At 40.0% G+C, this 22142-nt stretch overlaps 1 pseudogene; it reads left to right on the top strand.

The window, feature by feature from the left end:
* Positions 1–3831: 3831 nt before the first annotated feature.
* LOC121323263 lies at positions 3832–13362 on the top strand (annotated as a pseudogene).
* The last annotated feature ends 8780 nt before the right edge of the window (positions 13363–22142 follow it).

Raw genomic sequence — 22142 nt, 5'->3', positions numbered from 1 at the left:
ACTGAAGCTTTTCCTGATTATGACCCAAACACTCAGAATTCTGACGCTTCATTGCTGGTTTGGATTCTGCGCTGCAGGTAAAATACCACGAGCTCAGAGCAACCGATTTGAAGGAAGCTCTTTCGATTGTTGGTTGCTGTGAACGTGCTAGGGAGGCTCTTAAGATGCAATCCCAATGATTAACATACCCCAGCCTTTAGTCTCGGATATGGTGTCAGGACCCAGATGACCACAGTCAGCACTATTTCGAACAGAGAAAATAAGCTTTTGAAAGGTGTCATATCTTCTGGTATCAGTTCAAAATAAGCTTTTGAACTGATACCAGAAGATTTGACACCCCTGCATTCCATGATAAGAGTCCTTCACCACACTATATCGCTTCTGATGGACATTATTCCAAATCTGAAGAGTGGGGATGTTGCAAATGTGACTGTGCTGATTTAAGATGCCATTCATCACGTTATTTGGAGACTGATGCCCAGCTGAGGGGCCGTTCACCTGAGCAGCATAGAAGCAATGAGTGCACACCGGAGCAGCAACAGGAGCAGTACTCCTCATATAATGACAGGCACAGCTACACCGACCCTGGATCTCGATCTTCCTACGATGGTGCTTCGCAGAAGCGCGGTGTGAGATTCCTTTTCCCAGCCAGTAACGGCAACAGTGTTTCACCAGCTTCTTCCCTGAAGGGAGACAGAAAACTACAATCAGCTGGTGCTGCGGCCCAGACCTTAGCTTCCACCTCCTTGGGTCAGGAAGGAGTGGATCAGTCTGCTAAGGGAAGTAAAACTGATTTGAAGTATTTTACTGTATGACTGTAAAAACATGCCTACTGCTTAGATTAAAGGCATCATTAAAAGGACTGTAGTAACAATTCTAATTGATACAGGCTCCAGTGTGTCATTAGTGCTGAATTCAGAATGACAGTTCCTGCATTGTGTAAACGCACCATTCATAAGCAGTGCTTGATGGCTCTTGCTGTTAATGGACAATTACTGGGCACGCTAAAAATGACAATGCACCTTGGAAGTGAGACCTCGTACGTGATACTACACAGTCAGTGCTTTTAGGTTGGGACTTCTTATCCAAGCACCATGCTGTCCTTGACACTAGACACTGTCCTGTACACTTCAACTTCAACTTTATCTCAGAATACTGTAATGTGTCCATCTTAACCACAGTGACTGTGCCACGACTAAGTGAATTTATTGTTCCTATTTGTGTGGAGTCACCAAGTGTAGCTGACACACCTCCAGATAATTATGTAGGCCATTTGGAGCCAAACTCTAATGATAACACAGAGCTTGTCGTTGTACGCACTGTAGCTGCTGTTGAAAAGGGAGTTGTTGCTGCCCGCCTGTTAAACCCAACCAAACAGATGCTGAAAATTCATCAGGGTACCCACTTAGGACAGTTCTATCATGTCAATAGCTGAATAGCATCACAGTCAAGGACTCGCACCCTCTACCTTGTGTGGATGACACGCTTGATGCCCTGGCAAGCTTTGCCTGGTACAGTACTCTGAATTTTTGGAATGGTTAGTGGAAAGTGGAGGTTGCTGAGGAGCATTGTGAAAAAAAAGCGTTTACAACTGGAAGGGCACTCTATCAGTTCTGTGCCATGCCCATGGTACTTACCAACGCACCAGTGACCTTCCAATGTTTAATGGAGCTGGCGCTGCAGGGGCTCCCATGGTAGTTGTGTATGGTTTATTTGGATATTTTAATTTTCAGCAAGACCTTTAATGACCATCTAGTCCTCCTGAATTAAGTCTTTTCCAGAATTCAAAGCAGTGGACTGAAGCTTAACTCAAAAAAGTGCCACATAGCTTTTGACCATGTTGTGTTTTTAGGACTCAAGAGGGGCTCCAACCTGATCCACGAAACACACAGCGGGTCAAGGAATGGCCTACACCACTCATGGCGACTGAGATGCATGCCTTCCTTGGCTTGTGTTCATACAACATGCTACACCTCTACATCACCTCACGGAAGAACTTCCCATTCCAGTGGACAAGTGAGTGTAAATCTGCTTTTAATTACCTTTGCAATGTGCCGTCTACAGAACTGATCATCACTTTGCCAGACTTCAGCCAGCCATTTCTTGTCAACACTGATGCGTCCCAGACGGCTGTGCTGTCTTAGCACAAATGCAAACGGGCCTTGAGAAAGTAGTGGCATGTGCTAGCCATGCTCTTACGGTGGCCAAAGGACGATGGGCTACATAAGACAGAGAACTGTGGGCCATTTGTCAATTTAGAAAATATCTTATGCATCCTTTTACCATTGTCACAGAACATAAACCTTTGTTGGGGCTGAGATGCATTCCTATCGAAAATGACCGAACAGGACGCCACAGTTGACGGGCCTTAGAAATAGATGCATATGATTGGGTCATAGTGCACAGGGTAGGTCACAAACGCTAATGAGAATGCTCTCTCCCGCAGACCTCCAGTAGTGTCAGCCACCTTTAACTGTGAACTTCAAGTCAGCTCCACAGATTCGAACAGTAGTCAGAATGTCAGTGACTGCAATAACCACTTGCATGTGCACTACAAAATTCTCATATTGACCCTCACTCAGCTGCAGAAGTCATCCACAACCTGAGCAGATGTTACTGCATCTTGTAAAGTGCTTTGTGAATGGCTGCCACAAATCTTATCAAAACGCGCCCCTAAATACAAACTGCTGCTGTTTGAAAACTGTTTGTCCAACAAACGCCAAACTTGATAGTTATCGTCCCAGTAACAATGGGATACAAATATGTGAAAATGGTGATGTTTTATAAAATAAGATGGCCGTCACTTATACTTTTACATTTGAAATTTAAACCTGCGTCAGTCGACAAACGATTTATTTGACTAACTCCAAACTTCAAAAGCATCTTCCCTGATACTGTATCAATACAACTGACTTTGAAAAATTGTGTTAACCAGAAATGAAAATGGCCGTTTGACGCATTTTTTAGAAACCTTTCGAAATCTTCTTCTTGGGAACCAGTGAAGCGATTGATCTGACAATTGGCATATATCATTAGCCTCCAAACCCGCATTAACTTTGGTGGTTAACAGGTGTATGTTTACATCTGAAATTTAAAACAGCCTCAGTTGACAAACAGTTTACTTAACTAACTCAAAACTTCACAAGCATCATCCATGACACTGTAGCAATACAACCGGTTTTTAAGAAAATTGCATTAAACAAGGCTGCCTGATGAATTTTTGAAAAAAAAACTTTCAAAATCTTCTTCTGTGGAACAGTTGAAGTTGCTGATTTTAAACTTGGCACATTGAGAACTAAACACACTTAGACAGGTACTGATACTGAGGCTAGGGAGCCGTAAAACTGCCTGGCAGTTCTAGTTATTATTATTATTATTATTATTATTATTATTATTATTATTATTATCATATGAAATAAAGATTGATTGATTGATTGATTGAACAGCTCCCACCAGTCCTCACAGTGCTCCACTGGAACACAGACTGGTGATATTAGCGAAGTGAGTCCACCTACGGATGCAGCTGCCGATCAAAGCTTGATCTACTGCTTGTCTCACGATGGCAGAGCCATGTTTGGCAGGGATAGGAAATAACCCCCTCTCTGCCAACCACCACCAACACAAAATATTTACAGGCAGGCATCACAGTTGGTTACCCTACATTGTTTTCTGGAATTACTTCAGTTTATAGCTGAACATGTTGTGTAATGTTCCATTGTTCTTATGATCTCACCTACTATTGGCTGTGTAACAGGTTGCCTGAAGTTACAAACTGCACCCACATTTGAGACTATCAATGATTTGTACAGTAACACCCATTAGACTCTCAGAGCCTCTGCTCCTCTTGAAACATCACAGTGCTGCTGCTTACTAAAGGTTTAAAGCTATATGAATGAACAATTTTTTCAGTTTTAGGAACCAGTTAATTCAATACCTGTTCCTTTACAATGCCTGCAGTCAATCTGAATGTACAGGGCGGGTTTCTACAGAGGTCTTGCAAGCTGTTTGTATTGCTTTGTATGCTCTGCATTTTAGTTGTCTTCATATATTATTTGGATGCCTTTTAAAGTCATTTCAAATAGTAATCTTATATTGAACTGTAAATATGAAGAATGTACCTCCAAAGAGGACAAGGTACCTGTACTTGAGAATTGTCCTGAAACATCGCCTCTTCTAGGTAAGTATGAACAATGCAGGCTGCGCATTGATATTTAGAAATGGTTAGTACAGTAAAACATGGCTATGATGGCCAGTCAGGGAATAATTTTAACATGGTCTTAATAGATAGCTGCCTATGGTGTTTAAACATAGGAAATATACACTGAAATATCTCTATATTGTTTTTTTAATATTTTTTTTATGACTCATTTTTCACTCTACCATAGGTTGTGCGACTATATGAATGTATTATATTAGACATGAGAACCATATCTAGCATACCAAGTTTCAGGAGGCTAGGTTAGTCTTATTAGTTTGCATGCCTTTCACTTAGGTTTTAATCTGGATGGCAGTGGCAAGAGGGATTTGCTGGTTTTCTTTTTTGGTTCATGCATACTTTGTTGTTTCTGTTTTTTGTGGCTCATGCGTACTACTTTATTACAGGGCTGTCGGCTTTGCTTAAAAAGTTATACAGAGTATTATGTTCATTGTTAAGTGCCAAAGTAGTCTGATAAGTACAGTAATGTGATCTATGTTTTTCAAAGTGAATACAGCACTGTACACAGGAGACCTTGTTGTGATCTGAGTTTGCCAGTGGTTCTCTGACCTCTGTTTTAGTTATTCTGTCTTCGTTATTTGAAAAGACTAAATCAAGGCATGCCTCCCCTAAGTCGGTGCATTGACAAATTAGGAAGCAGCCATTTGTCATTTCTACTATTTCAGTTTTGGCTGTCGTGCTCCCCACCGGGTTTTCCCATTCTATATTAAATCCCCCATTAGTATGGCTTCTCCTTTGCTACATGCATTTCTAATATCACTGTATAGCAGATTGTTTTGCAGTCTATAGCATGCATCTATTACAATGCCCATTTAATTTGTATCCATTATTCTGACCCATATTTATTCTGCGTTGTTCTTTTCTTCCAGATTTAGTGTCTGTTAGTATCTTTTTTATTTTGTGTATTTATTTTTGCAACTTGGAATTCATGAAAAATGAAATGGTTGTAAAGGAAGCCAACAACAGTCTGCAGTACATCCCTTTCATGAACATCACACTTTTTTTTAGATCAGTTAAATATTGATCTTGTTTGACAAAACCACAGTATAAATACAGTACATTAAGAAAGGCCACTGAACAATAACAGAAAGGATAAATTAGTTACCCCCATTGGCTTAACGACTAGGTCATTTTCTGTATTTACAGTGGGCACGTTTGAAGTAGGGTTTTCAAAGCCAGTTGACTTGGAGGAAGTCAAGAAACAGAATCCAGCACTACAAAGAGGAGGGCGGTTTACCCCAAAAGACTGTAGAGCTCTTCAGAAAGTGGCTGTCATCATTCCATTCCGAAACCGCGAGAAACATCTCAAGTACTGGCTGTACTATCTTCACCACATTCTGCAGCGGCAGCAGCTTGATTATGGCGTTTTTGTGGTACATCAGGTAAGAACTGTATGCAGCTATGTAGTACAAATGACTTTCTACAGGAATTTTTCTGTTCAAAAGACTTATTTCTAATTTGTCACAATGTTAGGCCTGCTTGAATGGTGACCACATGCAATTAGTGTCAGGTTATGATCCCTTACAGGTTAGGATTGCTAATTTGCTCCAATTTCAATGCCGCGCAATATATTCTTGATATGTGCAGGAATATAATCAAATTTCATTATAACTGGAGTGTGACATAAAGAGAGACAGACAGATATGACCTTAGATTACGATTCACTCCAAAATTCAGTTCATTAGACATATGCAAAAAGGTGAATGCATGTATTGAGTTTGGCCTTTTGCATCATGCATGAACCTATGAAGACATGAAATCAATGAGATTCTGTATTACACACTGGTCCAGATTTGGCCATAGTGCCATGGGTTTTGACTGCAGTTAATTCACGTTGGCAGGTAGTGGTTGAATTTTCCACAGTTGTTTATGGAATTGTTTCCAGACATGTTCGATAGGGTTCATGTCGTGTCTCTGAGGAGTACAGGGAAGAAGCTGCAGCCCCTTATGTCTCTTCAAGGTAATAGTGATTCTGGATGTACGGCATTTGGTGCCGTCTTCCTGCAAATGGTGTGATGCACTGTAAACTACAAAACCCCTTGGCAGAACAATGGTATGCAATGGTTGTGAAGGAGAGCAATTTAACATGCTGAATTGAGACATCCCTCAATGAACACCAGCTCTGTTTTTCCACTGAACCAAATTTCACCCCGCACCATGACGCTGCAGCTACCATGTTTTGCCATTAAACAGTTGGCCCGCAATTCATCTCACCTCCATACCCAAATGAGCCTATTCAAACTGAATTGTTGGAAGGGAGAATACTCTGAGATCAGAGTGGTCCTCTAAATATCTGTCTAACATCTGCTATCTGCACTGTACATTTACATGGATGAGCAGGGGTTTCCGCAGTACCATTCACCCGTTATATCCTAGCCTATGCAGAACCCATTGTTCTATATGTTGGCTCATGTTTATGGAGCTGGTGATGTCCACAAGCTTTGTTGTTGGTTGGAATGGACATGGCGAGCAAGTGGCCATTGTGCACGGTTTGTGACTATTGATGGGTGACTAGGCTGATGTTATGCAACTGTCAAACTCTCCTGATTATACGTCACAATAACGTTATGCACACACCCATTTGAAAGTCTAATATCTCTGGCAATCTGCCTCACATTTCACCAGCAGTCAGAATGTCCAATCTACACAACCTTGTGTAAAGTTGAAATATAACACGCATTTTTTAGTAGGCAAGTTTCAGTGGCCAAAATTTAAATACTAAAACAGATTTATACTACGGAATTGATAAATGTACCCATATTCCACTTATTAAGTTTTTAGAAATTAGAAGCCTTTGGACAGGCTGGCCTGACAGTTTATTTCCTGGGTCGGGAAGTCGGTCAGCCTGGAAGAAGGCGAGACTCCATTGCAGGAACGTATTGACCCGGAAGGTAAATGCGGTAGCAGCTGTAAGCAATAGAGGCAGCTGCAATTGCTTACCAACAGGTCATGCGTGACAGCATAAAGGGGACGGAGAATCGCAAATCTTTTCCTTCGCTTGGTTTATACTGAGAAACAAGAAGGACCTCCTGAGACGCAGAGAAAGCATTGTAAAAATATTTTGTGAGTGTTTGTTTTTCGTGTTGTTAGTAATTGTCTTGTTTGTTAAATCACCAGACGGCTAAACAGGAATCCGGAGCTGTCACCACGGGCCAGCACAAAACTGGATCAACACTGCACTACAGTCACGGTTAACGTTGTTATCACCACTTGTTCACAAATATAGCACGTGTTATATTGTACTGCAGCACAAGCACTGAGAGCGCTCAATTTGGACTTGTGATTGTGTGTGTTTAATTGTGTGTTAGTACTGTGCTTATTGTTTACAGGACTGCAACTCTTTTCACTACCGTGCAGTACACATTGTTGTGTATTGCCAGCTCATTATTATTTGCTGGCTGGTCATCAGACCATTGGATTAATAACAATTAAACAAATCATTTCACATGTACTTTGTTGCCTGTTTGTTCTTGGGATTACTGCACCAGCACCGCACCTGCTATACACCTGCTACTAATTGTCACTTTGCCAAAGCCCTTAAATTTGAACTAATCCTGGACAATCCAGACTGTCTGTTACACAGTGCTTCTCTTTATAGCAATGTTGTCGGGAGTCATAGTTAAAAGGCTGCATTGTCTGTGTTCTGGTTTATAACAAGAATGCAGGTGCTAGTGGACTGGGACTGAGGGTCTAATGGGAGCCATGACTAATAGCACATTATAACCGCTACATCCTATAAAGGGCTACCTTATAACATGAGAGCACTGCATTAGGTTAGTTAGTCCAAGATAAATGCTAATCGGGCTCTATGGAAGTAGCTGAAAGTAGCAGATATGAAAAAACAATGTTACTTCCTTGTTCTTATTTTGTTGAAGGGCAGTTTCATCTCTATTGAACAATTATTTAAATAAACAAGAATCGAGAAGACATTTGGTTTGTACGCTGATAAGTAAACCTGGTTTCTTTGTTTATTTTTTTCTCTCTTCCCATTTTAAACAGAATGGAAATGAAGCTTTCAATCGGGCTAAGCTACTGAATGTGGGCTATGCTGAAGCTTTGAAAGAATATGATTATGATTGCTTTGTGTTCAGTGATGTGGACTTGATCCCAATGGACGATCGCAACATCTACAAGTGTTTTAGTCAGCCAAGACATCTCTCTGTATCTATGGATAAATTTGGCTTCAGGTAATTTTTCCATTTGAAGAAAAAATAAGATAATATAGACATACTGTAGGTCCCATGTTTCATCAATTGGTCTAAACTATTTGTTGTGTATGAGAAGGGGCGGGGGGACCTAAATTATAAAAATGATATTTCAAATCAATAAAAGAAGAATAAAAAAACAACATTAGTTCATTTTAAATTATACAATTTGAATTAAGAACCCATCAATGAATGGAGTGAATATGCACCCTGTTTATTTGTATTATTTGTATATTATTAGTAGTATTATTGTTGTTGTTTAAATGTATTTTGTATTATTAGTATAGGTGTATGGCAGCAGTCAGGGTGTGTGTTGTGCAGGGACTTTTGGGTTAAAATTTTCTCAGCAAACACATGTGGGAATGTAGCTGGAGTCGTCAATTGAATATATTAATAACTTTTAGCTAATGCTTACCATCGACTGGGATCCCCATACTGAGAGGCTGAGCAGGAGCAGTGGAGGGCTGAAGGGGCCCCCCTGTGCATCATGTGCAGAGAGTTTTGGTATGACTGGGAGGACTGCCCCTATGAAGACCCCTGCTTCTGGGAGGCCGAAGAGGGAGGAGTTGGTGCATCCACAGTCCAAGAGGGGGGAGGCCGAACATCCACAGCCCAAGAGGGGGGAGGCCGAACATCCACAGCCCAAGAAGGGGGAGGCCGAACATCTACAGCCCAAGAGGGAGGAGCTGATGTGTCCACAGCCCAATAGGGGGGAGGAAGAACGTCCTGGCTCCATCCCAAGGAGAAGTAGAGTTCCTGCTGCTGCCTTCATAGCCAGGGGCTCCCCTGCCGCCGTCGCCTCCCGAGGGTCCCCTGCCGCCGTCGCCTCCCGAGGGTCCCCTGCCGCCGTCGCCTCTTGAGGGTCCCCTGCCGCCGTCGCCTCCCGAGGGTCCCCTGCCGCCGTCGCCTCCCGAGGGTCCCCTGCCGCCGTCGCCTCCCGAGGGTCCCCTGCCGCCGTCGCCTCCCGAGGGTCCCCTGCCGCCGTCGCCTCCCGAGGGTCCCCTGCCGCCGTCGCCTCTTGAGGGTCCCCTGCCGCCGTCGCCTCTTGAGGGTCCCCTGCCGCCGTCGCCTCTTGAGGGTCCACTGCCGCTGTCGCCTCCACTGCCGCTGTCGCCTCCTGACGGTCCACTGCCGCCGTCACCGCCCAGGGGATTCTACACCCACTCCACTCAGGGATGCCACATCTGTATCGCCTGGGGTTGCCTGCTGCTCCGCATTGCCTGGGGTTGACTGTTACTCTGCTTCTCCTGGGGTTGCTGCCAGCTCTGCTTTGCCTGGGGTCGCTGCCAGTCCTGCATGGAAGCAGGAAAATACGTAGCCGGAGCCCCACAGAGGGGAGCTGCCAGCCATGAAGAAGGGGGAGAGGTCAGGAGACCAGCTCCCCCCACAGGTGTTTCGCTGCTGGAAATTGTGTATCCAGAGACCCAAAAAGGGGATCTGCTGGCCATGAAGAAGGGGGGAGGTCAGGAGACCAGCTCCCCTGCAGCAGTTTCGCTGTGGGAGATCGTGTGGCTGGAGCCCTGGAAGCGGGAGCTGCCAGCCATGAAGAAGTGGGGGGGTGAAAGACCTCAACCCATGGCTGCCCCCATGGACAACTTGCTTCCCCTCTTCCGGGACTTTGAAAGTAAGGGGCGAGGTGGCAGTTGGGGCCAAGTGTGCGTTGCACAAGGGGGGTGGATATGTGACAGGGCGTAGAGCCCTGCACATGAAAAGCGGGCAGGGCAAAGCCCTGCTGTAAAATGTATTTGTTTTGTGTTCATGGGTGTTAATGAGAGTTAGCTTTGAGAATTGTGAAGGTGAGAGTGAGGAGTATATATATATAATATATTATATATTATTATATCTATATATATATATATATATATATATATATATATATATAGTATGTACAAAATTTAAATATGCTATGACGATACTCCTATGATACGTAGGATCCTTGGTTATAAAAGGTTGAGAACAAATGCACTGCTAAATTTTGAGTGATTTTGTTTTTTAACACAGTCGCAGCTGTACTACCATATTGTATGTTATCCCTCATGCCTTAATTGAGCAGTTACACAGTTTTGTTAAGACGCTTTCTATATGTTTGACTTGTTCTGTATTTTGATTCACCACAGTGGTGGTTGCCATGGATTCCATGGCCTCCTTGGCCACATACTGTCTTTGCAGAATTGAAGTTTAACAAGTCAAACTGATAATAATTTTGTCTTTTTCAGTTTGCCCTATAAACAGTACTTTGGAGGTGTATCTTCATTAAGCAGGAAGCAGTTTGAAAAGATCAGTGGCTTCCCCAACAGTTACTGGGGGTGGGGAGGTGAAGATGATGATATTTACAACAAGTATTTCTTCTTTTTTTAATATATCAGCCTGAAATTACCAAAACCGAAGCTAATGTTGGCCTGGTGGTCTAAGATGCAGTGGGTTAGAATTAATTAGAAGTTGCAGTTGTGCTGTCCTTGGATGTTATGTTTTTTTTTACAATTGTTTCTCAAAAACACTTTAGAAACAACTAAATGAATTGAAATGATTACTGGAAAATTCTGAATGAGCCGTCATAACAGAGACATAAAAAATGAGCCTAATCCACAGAGGTATGTCACACAGTCCTGTTACAGTATAGGTCTTTGACTAACAAAAAAAAACTTTATCCATTTATACTGGCAAAATAAAAACACCAATAAATACTAACACTGTGGCAAATATATCCATAGATACAGCAATATGTCTTGCAGACCAAAACACTTGTAGATGCTGCAACCAGTCCACATCACTGAACATAAAACAATCACAATCATAGTCTTTCAAAGGTCAATGGATGAATTTGCAGCAAAATGGCATACTTATTCAAACATATTTTCTCAATTTACATTTTAAAACTGAACTTATAGTAAAGTTGGGAACTTGGTCAGACAAAAAGCCCCTATAATAACCAAATGTGACTTTCACATTTGTAAGAAGAAAAAGAAGAAGAAACTTGGACCTTCATAATGCTGGGGTCAACCCAACGACGCCCATCAATGCCCTTTGCAATAAAAGGCAAGAAAGGTGTAGGTTACTCATTGCACGCAATTTTGGAACAGTCTGTTTAAAACCCTCAATTTCTGTGCATGGTTTAGCAACACATATTTTATCTTATACAGTTCTGTGCTGTAACAATGTTCTTAATAGGTAGCTTAAATTGCTAACAAAACCATATTAAAACTTGCACATGGTAACTCTGGAGTCCATGGTAACCATTGCTGTCAACAACTGAACTTACTTACCAGAAACCCAAAGAAACCCAAGTTAAAAATGGGCATGTTTAGTTTGGCATCTGTAATTATTTGTTGCGTGAGCCCTGTTGGGCAATTCATTGTTATATTATTGTACTGGATTAGCTAGTTTTGTTTAACTAAATCACTGCATGGTACAGCTAGAGTAAGAAGAAATGCGGCCTACCAGCAGCTGATATACACAGCTGATTTGGAGAACAGGGAGTGGGAATGTTATAGTATAGAAATGGTACCCTGTAAAAGTTTACCACAGTATTTCTGCACAGTAATTTCGCACTTTTACCATGCTTTTCCAATTGTTATACTATGCATTTACTATAATTGACCATATTTTGCTATGTTTTATAATATGCTTTTCCATACCTCTCAGGGCTTTACAATGCTTACTTGTGCTTTACTATGCTTTCACTGTGCTTTATTATATGTTGCTATGCTTTTACTATTGTAAGCTTTCATAAGAGAAAAATGTGTAAGGGTACTTTTAAAGAGTAAGGCTACAATATGAAGTACCAGCACTGAGCAAACGTCCTCATTCAAATCATATGACCTTGACTGAGGAGGAAAGCTAACCATTTATGACATACTGAGTCTAATTTGTGTATATATTTTTCATTACAGGTTTGACAGAATGGCAAACACAAGGATAATGATAGATAGAGATGGCATAAATTCCCTGTCTTACAAGGTGGTTGAAGTTAAAAATAACTTTTTATTTACAGAAATACAGGTAGACATTGGCACATCAGGCTGATTGGTACTATGTACTGCAGATTCAAGAACTTCGCTGTGCCTTAAGAAAATATTGTTTATTATTAGCATGTGTAAGATGGAGAAAAGTGGGTGACGTCTTTGTATATGGCACCAGTAACACATCAGGCAAAGCCATTCCATAGTACAAAAAACTTGTGTCTTATACAGGAGTCCTATTGTTCTGTAAGAACGCTCGACATTTTTTTGAAAACAGTGAATCAGAACATATAAATGTCAGGTAAAGAACTTTTAAAAGGAAATTATTAAACATATTACAAAGGCTTATTTTGTACTCTTCTTTGCCAAACAACATTCTTCCAAGTCTGTCAACATTCTTCCAAGTTGTCATACTGCAGTTGATCTGTTTTAATTTCCAGACTTCATAATGTCAATTTCTTCTGAGCAATAAGTTCACTTGCTATGACGCAGGTAATCAATGGACTACATGGGAACATTAATTTTGAAAATAACAACACGTCAGCAAGACAAGATTTTTCAATAATATTAATTTTTGATTGTTATACAGTAATTACTTTAGGTTTGCAACAAGAAGGTTAGGTTTGCAACAGACTTAGCACAAAGTCTGTTTGCCCTCCAGGTGATGCTGAATCTCACTGAAGGATCAGGACTATATTTATTGTGGAATGTGGAACATCCTGTTTTGGAGGGGAGACCATTCATATGAGAAATATATTGAGCACATCTTGCTGCTGCAGAAACATTTAGTGGCCTGAGTTTAATGTCATTACACTTATTAATTAGTGTCCAATTTATTACTTAACGCAGAAAGTAGGATTAGAGGGGTCAAAGGAACTAAAAGTATGTTCAGAACACATGATAGAGTGTAAAGTGCTTTTTCACACAGATAAGAAAAAAATGATTGTAATACATTACCAGGTGAAGTTGTAACAAGTAGAACACTACAGTAAAAAAAAAAAAAAAAAAAAAAAAAATTTTGCTTTTACTCCAAAATCAGCCTCCTCCTTTCTATCATTTATTTGAACTTGTTAGTTTGAGATAGGTGGCATAAAAAGTGTCACGGTTATGAAACTTTATGAGTCATATATACAACTGTTTCAGTCAGTGTTTTACTAGTCATAAATAAACTGCAAATTCCCTTTCTTACCAGAAACCCAAAGAAACCCAAGTTAAAAATGGGCATGTTTAGTTTGGCATCTGTAATTATTTGTTGCGTGAGCCCTGTTGGGCAATTCATTGTTATATTATTGTACTGGATTAGCTAGTTTTGTTTAACTAAATCACTGCATGGTACAGCTAGAGTAAGAAGAAATGCGGCCTACCAGCAGCTGATATACACAGCTGATTTGGAGAACAGGGAGTGGGAATGTTATAGTATAGAAATGGTACCCTGTAAAAGTTTACCACAGTATTTCTGCACAGTAATTTCGCACTTTTACCATGCTTTTCCAATTGTTATACTATGCATTTACTATAATTGACCATATTTTGCTATGTTTTATAATATGCTTTTCCATACCTCTCAGGGCTTTACAATGCTTACTTGTGCTTTACTATGCTTTCACTGTGCTTTATTATATGTTGCTATGCTTTTACTATTGTAAGCTTTCATAAGAGAAAAATGTGTAAGGGTACTTTTAAAGAGTAAGGCTACAATATGAAGTACCAGCACTGAGCAAACGTCCTCATTCAAATCATATGACCTTGACTGAGGAGGAAAGCTAACCATTTATGACATACTGAGTCTAATTTGTGTATATATTTTTCATTACAGGTTTGACAGAATGGCAAACACAAGGATAATGATAGATAGAGATGGCATAAATTCCCTGTCTTACAAGGTGGTTGAAGTTAAAAATAACTTTTTATTTACAGAAATACAGGTAGACATTGGCACATCAGGCTGATTGGTACTATGTACTGCAGATTCAAGAACTTCGCTGTGCCTTAAGAAAATATTGTTTATTATTAGCATGTGTAAGATGGAGAAAAGTGGGTGACGTCTTTGTATATGGCACCAGTAACACATCAGGCAAAGCCATTCCATAGTACAAAAAACTTGTGTCTTATACAGGAGTCCTATTGTTCTGTAAGAACGCTCGACATTTTTTTGAAAACAGTGAATCAGAACATATAAATGTCAGGTAAAGAACTTTTAAAAGGAAATTATTAAACATATTACAAAGGCTTATTTTGTACTCTTCTTTGCCAAACAACATTCTTCCAAGTCTGTCAACATTCTTCCAAGTTGTCATACTGCAGTTGATCTGTTTTAATTTCCAGACTTCATAATGTCAATTTCTTCTGAGCAATAAGTTCACTTGCTATGACGCAGGTAATCAATGGACTACATGGGAACATTAATTTTGAAAATAACAACACGTCAGCAGGACAAGATTTTTCAATAATATTAATTTTTGATTGTTATACAGTAATTACTTTAGGTTTGCAACAAGAAGGTTAGGTTTGCAACAGACTTAGCACAAAGTCTGTTTGCCCTCCAGGTGATGCTGAATCTCACTGAAGGATCAGGACTATATTTATTGTGGAATGTGGAACATCCTGTTTTGGAGGGGAGACCATTCATATGAGAAATATATTGAGCACATCTTGCTGCTGCAGAAACATTTAGTGGCCTGAGTTTAATGTCATTACACTTATTAATTAGTGTCCAATTTATTACTTAACGCAGAAAGTAGGATTAGAGGGGTCAAAGGAACTAAAAGTATGTTCAGAACACATGATAGAGTGTAAAGTGCTTTTTCACACAGATAAGAAAAAAATGATTGTAATACATTACCAGGTGAAGTTGTAACAAGTAGAACACTACAGTAAAAAAAAAAAAAAAAAAAAAAAACATTTTGCTTTTACTCCAAAATCAGCCTCCTCCTTTCTATCATTTATTTGAACTTGTTAGTTTGAGATAGGTGGCATAAAAAGTGTCACGGTTATGAAACTTTATGAGTCATATATACAACTGTTTCAGTCAGTGTTTTACTAGTCATAAATAAACTGCAAATTCCCTTTCTTACCAGAAACCCAAAGAAACCCAAGTTAAAAATGGGCATGTTTAGTTTGGCATCTGTAATTATTTGTTGCGTGAGCCCTGTTGGGCAATTCATTGTTATATTATTGTACTGGATTAGCTAGTTTTGTTTAACTAAATCACTGCATGGTACAGCTAGAGTAAGAAGAAATGCGGCCTACCAGCAGCTGATATACACAGCTGATTTGGAGAACAGGGAGTGGGAATGTTATAGTATAGAAATGGTACCCTGTAAAAGTTTACCACAGTATTTCTGCACAGTAATTTCGCACTTTTACCATGCTTTTCCAATTGTTATACTATGCATTTACTATAATTGACCATATTTTGCTATGTTTTATAATATGCTTTTCCATACCTCTCAGGGCTTTACAATGCTTACCTATGCTTTGCTATGCTTTCACTGTGCTTTATTATATGTTGCTATGCTTTTACTATTGTAAGCTTTCATAAGAGAAAAATGTGTAAGGGTACTTTTAAAGAGTAAGGCTACAATATGAAGTACCAGCACTGAGCAAACGTCCTCATTCAAATCATATGACCTTGACTGAGGAGGAAAGCTAACCATTTATGACATACTGAGTCTAATTTGTGTATATATTTTTCATTACAGGTTTGACAGAATGGCAAACACAAGGATAATGATAGATAGAGATGGCATAAATTCCCTGTCTTACAAGGTGGTTGAAGTTAAAAATAACTTTTTATTTACAGAAATACAGGTAGACATTGGCACATCAGGCTGATTGGTACTATGTACTGCAGATTCAAGAACTTCGCTGTGCCTTAAGAAAATATTGTTTATTATTAGCATGTGTAAGATGGAGAAAAGTGGGTGACGTCTTTGTATATGGCACCAGTAACACATCAGGCAAAGCCATTCCATAGTACAAAAAACTTGTGTCTTATACAGGAGTCCTATTGTTCTGTAAGAACGCTCGACATTTTTTTGAAAACAGTGAATCAGAACATATAAATGTCAGGTAAAGAACTTTTAAAAGGAAATTATTAAACATATTACAAAGGCTTATTTTGTACTCTTCTTTGCCAAACAACATTCTTCCAAGTCTGTCAACATTCTTCCAAGTTGTCATACTGCAGTTGATCTGTTTTAATTTCCAGACTTCATAATGTCAATTTCTTCTGAGCAATAAGTTCACTTGCTATGACGCAGGTAATCAATGGACTACATGGGAACATTAATTTTGAAAATAACAACACGTCAGCAAGACAAGATTTTTCAATAATATTAATTTTTGATTGTTATACAGTAATTACTTTAGGTTTGCAACAAGAAGGTTAGGTTTGCAACAGACTTAGCACAAAGTCTGTTTGCCCTCCAGGTGATGCTGAATCTCACTGAAGGATCAGGACTATATTTATTGTGGAATGTGGAACATCCTGTTTTGGAGGGGAGACCATTCATATGAGAAATATATTGAGCACATCTTGCTGCTGCAGAAACATTTAGTGGCCTGAGTTTAATGTCATTACACTTATTAATTAGTGTCCAATTTATTACTTAACGCAGAAAGTAGGATTAGAGGGGTCAAAGGAACTAAAAGTATGTTCAGAACACATGATAGAGTGTAAAGTGCTTTTTCACACAGATAAGAAAAAAATGATTGTAATACATTACCAGGTGAAGTTGTAACAAGTAGAACACTACAGTAAAAAAAAAAAAAAAAAAAACATTTTGCTTTTACTCCAAAATCAGCCTCCTCCTTTCTATCATTTATTTGAACTTGTTAGTTTGAGATAGGTGGCATAAAAAGTGTCACGGTTATGAAACTTTATGAGTCATATATACAACTGTTTCAGTCAGTGTTTTACTAGTCATAAATAAACTGCAAATTCCCTTTCTGTAACACAATACCAGGATCTTCAAGTTTTTCTAGTCTTTAGTGGCTTCAGATCTTGCCCCACCCACCTGTACAAACCCATCCAGAATGCCTGTGAGTTTGTTTGAAGTTCTGAAATGCTGTTCTGCTTCATTTCCCCCAGAGCTTTCCAAACCATTGACATAGAACTTGTCCCACTTTTTAGCTACAGTATAAAAATATCCCCACTCCCCTGAAAAAACACTAATGCATATTCTTAAAAATAGTAGGCATATAGTAGGCATATGTGATATGGGCTAGATCATCCAATGAGCTATGCGCTAGATCATCCAAATCAGCAGCACTGCTGTGTGTTGTTAGAAAACAAAAGGAAACATAAGTCAGTGGCAGATCCCAACATGGTGCTGGCTCTTACAATTATAAAGACTATGTATATATCTATGACAGGCAACTAAGACTGAAGAGCAGCTCCTGAACTTTCATGAAAGCACTACGGTACATCCTGAGCGGTTTCATAGCTTACCATTTTTCACAATGAAGAGCCAGAGTACATACAGGATATGTTTTTTTCGTTCAGAAAAACTGTTTATAAAACAGGGCTTTTCCTGACTTCCCTCACAACAAGCGTCTGCTGCGCAGCACTGAAGGTGCAAAAAGGTGAGTGGAAACGGGGCTATCTAATAAGAAAAATAACTTTTATAAAACACCTTTCATAGTGGACCACCATCACCAAGTGCTTTACAAGACAGGAGACTAGGGTGTGTGAACTATGCATCAGCTGCAGAGTCATTTAGTCCTAGTTCAAATTTAGTTTCCTGACGATGTTTTGAAGTTTTCTGGTTTTATTTTTGATCACACGACCAAGAACATCTCACATGATTGCAAAACTCACAAAATGATAAGGGAACAATTAAATTTCAAGTTAACATTTTTTTTTTTTTTTTTTTTTTTTTTTTTTTTAACTGGTGGTGTTTTAACGAGGGGTAATTTATGAACCCCCTCATTAAAGGAATGCTAACCAATACTTTGAAACATGTTTCTTACCAGGGAGCTGTTCAGATAACAACAGTGTTTGGATAGTCGAGGTTTTATTGTACAGTGCCGTAGCTGAGAAATTGCTGCAGGTCCCTGGTTCCTAATTGCTTCCTGTACTATTGTTTAAAACTACAATGATCTACTGCAGCTAACAGGATGCAGCAGTTTATCTATAGCTTTGTATCTGAAATATTTTCATATCCTGAATTCATGTAAAAAAAAAAAAAAAAATAAAAAGGAAGAAGAAAAACATGGTCCGGACATTTCAATTCATATATGTTTAACATCATATTTTGTGTGTTCTGTATGATTCCCGGTTATTTCTGCCACAATCATTTTTATAAAAACTGCTTCTGAACAGGCTGTGTGAGGAAGTCAGGTGAGGAAGTATATTAGTGATACAGCTGGCATTGTGCACTGAAGCCTTTTCATCTCTGGAGTTTGTTTAATATGAGACAATACATTTGATTTTAAAGTGTTTGCTATCACGTGGGTTGGAGAAGTGGAATGTTGTAAAATGAAAACAGTCAGCAACAAAGGTTGGTGTTGCATTACATTGTTAAACATACAGGACACAAACACCCAGAAATCACAAACAGCTGTGAAGAAAACAGAAGAAAAAACAATGACGTGTCTCTATGCAGAGGAGACAAAGCACCTCCTGACCAATTACACTTCAGCAAATCCACAAAGGGGTTGTGTGACATGAGTCAGGGCCAGCTGGTATAGTTTTTTGAACAATGTGCATGTTGTTCACTTTTTGTTAGTTACACATGAGCTCTTGTACTGTATTCCTGCTACTCGGTGATGCATGTGACCGATATAGAGCAAGTGCGTCTCATTTTGAGTATAAAGAGCCTGACAATGGGGTAGTGCTGATCTGTATTGTGGGGTTCACATTCACAGTTTAAAAATGGCACGCATTCAAGAGGTGCCTTTGTCCCTCAGGGGATGAGATCATCTGCATCGTGGATATAGTTGAGGCAGCCCTATGTACACATACTTATGTCACACTGTCACAGAGACGGCCGAAGTGGGCGGCGTCAGAACCAGGAAGAGGAATGAAATACACAACAGACAGGATGAAATAAAATGATGAAGACGCCTGCTGGCGCCGGTTTATTACAAAATAAAACGTTTAAACACGAAAACAGAAATAGGACACGGCACTGGTAGCCAAAATAAAAGACAAACCAAAACGGACTAATACTTAACAAAAAACGGTGAGCAGCTAGACACACAAACAAGGTGAGTTTTAAATAAACAAGTATCGTGCTGGTCCTACCAGCACGTAATAGCAATTGAAATATTTAACTCTGCCCTGCCTCTGCCCTTACCTGCCCTGCCCTGCCCTGCCCTGCCCTGCCCCCTGGCCTCCTGCCCCTCCCCCTCTCCCTCTCCCTCTCCCTCTCCCTCTCCCTCTCCCTCTCTCCTCTCCCTCTCCCTCTCTCTCTCTCTCCCTCTCTCTCCCTCTCCCTCTCCCTCTCCCTCTCCCTCTCTCTCTCTCCCCCCCCCCTCTCCCGTTCTCCACTCACCTAACACCCAACCCCGAATATGTGACAACGTGCATCTATATATACTGTTGCGCTGGGATTCAATTACCTATTAATTATTCACTTGAATCCCAGCACGTGAATTAATAAAGTGCAATTCCCCGTGCTCACATATTACTACATTTTACTTGCACGTGAAGTGCTGTGCAATCCTCGTGCCTAAATACACATATACATTTTAAACACTCGTGTTTACACAGACCCGTTTATATCCCATGTACCAATGTCTATACATCAACATTTAAACACACCACACGCAACACATAACAGATAATATACACAGGGGCGGGCACTTTGTCACACACACTTTAAATTTCTACATACATCTGTTCTACATAAACAAGAAAAAACTCTTATCCACTTATGATTGTTTATCCAATTGTGAGCGCTTACCCAAGTGATAGTAATAGATTCTGAGAATACATGGTGGTGTCTAGGAGGTACAGTACTGTGCAAAGGTTTTAGGCAGGTGTGAAAAAATGCTGTAAAGTAAGAATGCTTTCAAAATAGACATGTTACTAGATTATATTTATCAATTAACAAAATGCAAAGTGAGTGAACAGAAAAAAATCTACATCAAATCAATATTTGGTGTGACCACCCTTTGCCTTCAAAACAGCATCAATTCTTCTAGGTACACTTGCACACAATTTTTGAAGGAACTCGGCAGGTAGGTTGGCCAAAACATCTTGGAGAACTAACCACAGTTGTTCTGTGGATTTAGGCAGCCTCAGTTGCCAAGGGCCATACCATCACTTCCAGGACTCCTTGTTCTTCTTTATGCTGAAGATAGTTCTTAATGACTTTCGCTGTATGTTTGGGGTCGTTGTCATGCTGCAGAATAAATTTGGGGCCAATCAGATGCCTCCCTGATGGTATTGCATGATGGATAAGTATATGCTTGTACTTCTCAGCATTGAGGAGACTATTAATTCTGACCAAATCCTCAACTCCATTTGCAGAAATGCAGCCCCAAACTTGCAAGGAACCTCCACCATGCTTAACTGTTGCCTGCAGACACTCATTCGTGTACCACTCTCCAGCCCTTCGGCGAACAAACTGCCTTTTGCTACAGCCAAATATTTCAAATTTTGACTCATCAGTCCAGAGCACCTGCTGCCATTTTTCTTCACACCAGTTCCTGTGTTTTCGTGCATATTTGAGTCGCTTGGCCTTGTTTCTACATCAGAGGTATGGCTTTTTGACCGCAAGTCTTAGACCTCTTCTGACCAGACTTCTCTGGACAGTAGATGGGTGTACCAGGGTCCCACTGTTTTCTGCCAATTCTGAGCTGATGGCATTGCTGGACATCTTCCGATTGCGAAGGGAAGTAAGCATGATGTGTCTTTCATCTGCTGCAGTAAGTTTCCTTGGCCGACCACTGCGTCTACGGGCCTCAACGTTGCCCATTTCTTTGTGCTTCTTCAAAAGAGCTTGGACAGCATATCTGGAAACCCCTGTCTGCCCTGAAATTTCTGCCTGGTAGAGACCTTGCTGATGCAGTATAACTACCTTGTGTCTTGTTGCTGTGCTCAGTCTTGCCATGGTGTATGACTTTTGACAGTAAACTGTCTTCAGCAACCTCACCTTGTTAGCTGAGTTTGGCTGTTCCTCACCCAGTTTTATTCCTCCTATACAACTGTTTCTGTTTCAGTTAATGATTGTATTTCAACCTACATATTGAATTGATGATCATTAGCACCTGTTTGGTATAATTGTTTAATCATTCACCTGACTGCATGCCTACAAAATCCCTGACTTTGTGCAAGTGTACCTAGAAGAATTGATGCTGTTTTGAAGGCAAAGGGTGGTCACACCAAATATGGATTTGATTTAGATTTTTCTTCTGTTCACTCACTTTGCATTTAGTTAATTGATAAATATAATCTATTAACATGTATATTTTTGAAAGTATTCTTACTTTAAGCATTTTTTCACACCTGCCTAAAACTTTTGCACAGTACTGTAGATGTTACTGATATACTTGTCAGTTGAAATGAAAGGTAAAGCATAAAAATACTGTTTGCCTCACTTTCAAAAGCAGGTTGTCAACTTAAACATTTCCTGCTGCTTTTTGATCCAGTGCTTGTATAGGGCTATGCCTTTTCACAGAAATCCAGGAGCAGCCCTTCACTGCCTCACCAAAAAGCTTGCACTGCTCAATAGAGTATGAAACTGCACCCCCATGTTCACCATGTTGGCTCCAGCTGTTCCATGGTTTACAATGACAACAGGGAAGTAGTTC

This window comes from Polyodon spathula, chromosome 1, assembly GCF_017654505.1.
Source record: "Polyodon spathula isolate WHYD16114869_AA chromosome 1, ASM1765450v1, whole genome shotgun sequence".
NCBI classification, from domain to species: Eukaryota; Metazoa; Chordata; class Actinopteri; order Acipenseriformes; family Polyodontidae; genus Polyodon; species Polyodon spathula.
This window is presented reverse-complemented; position numbering and strand designations above follow the sequence as displayed.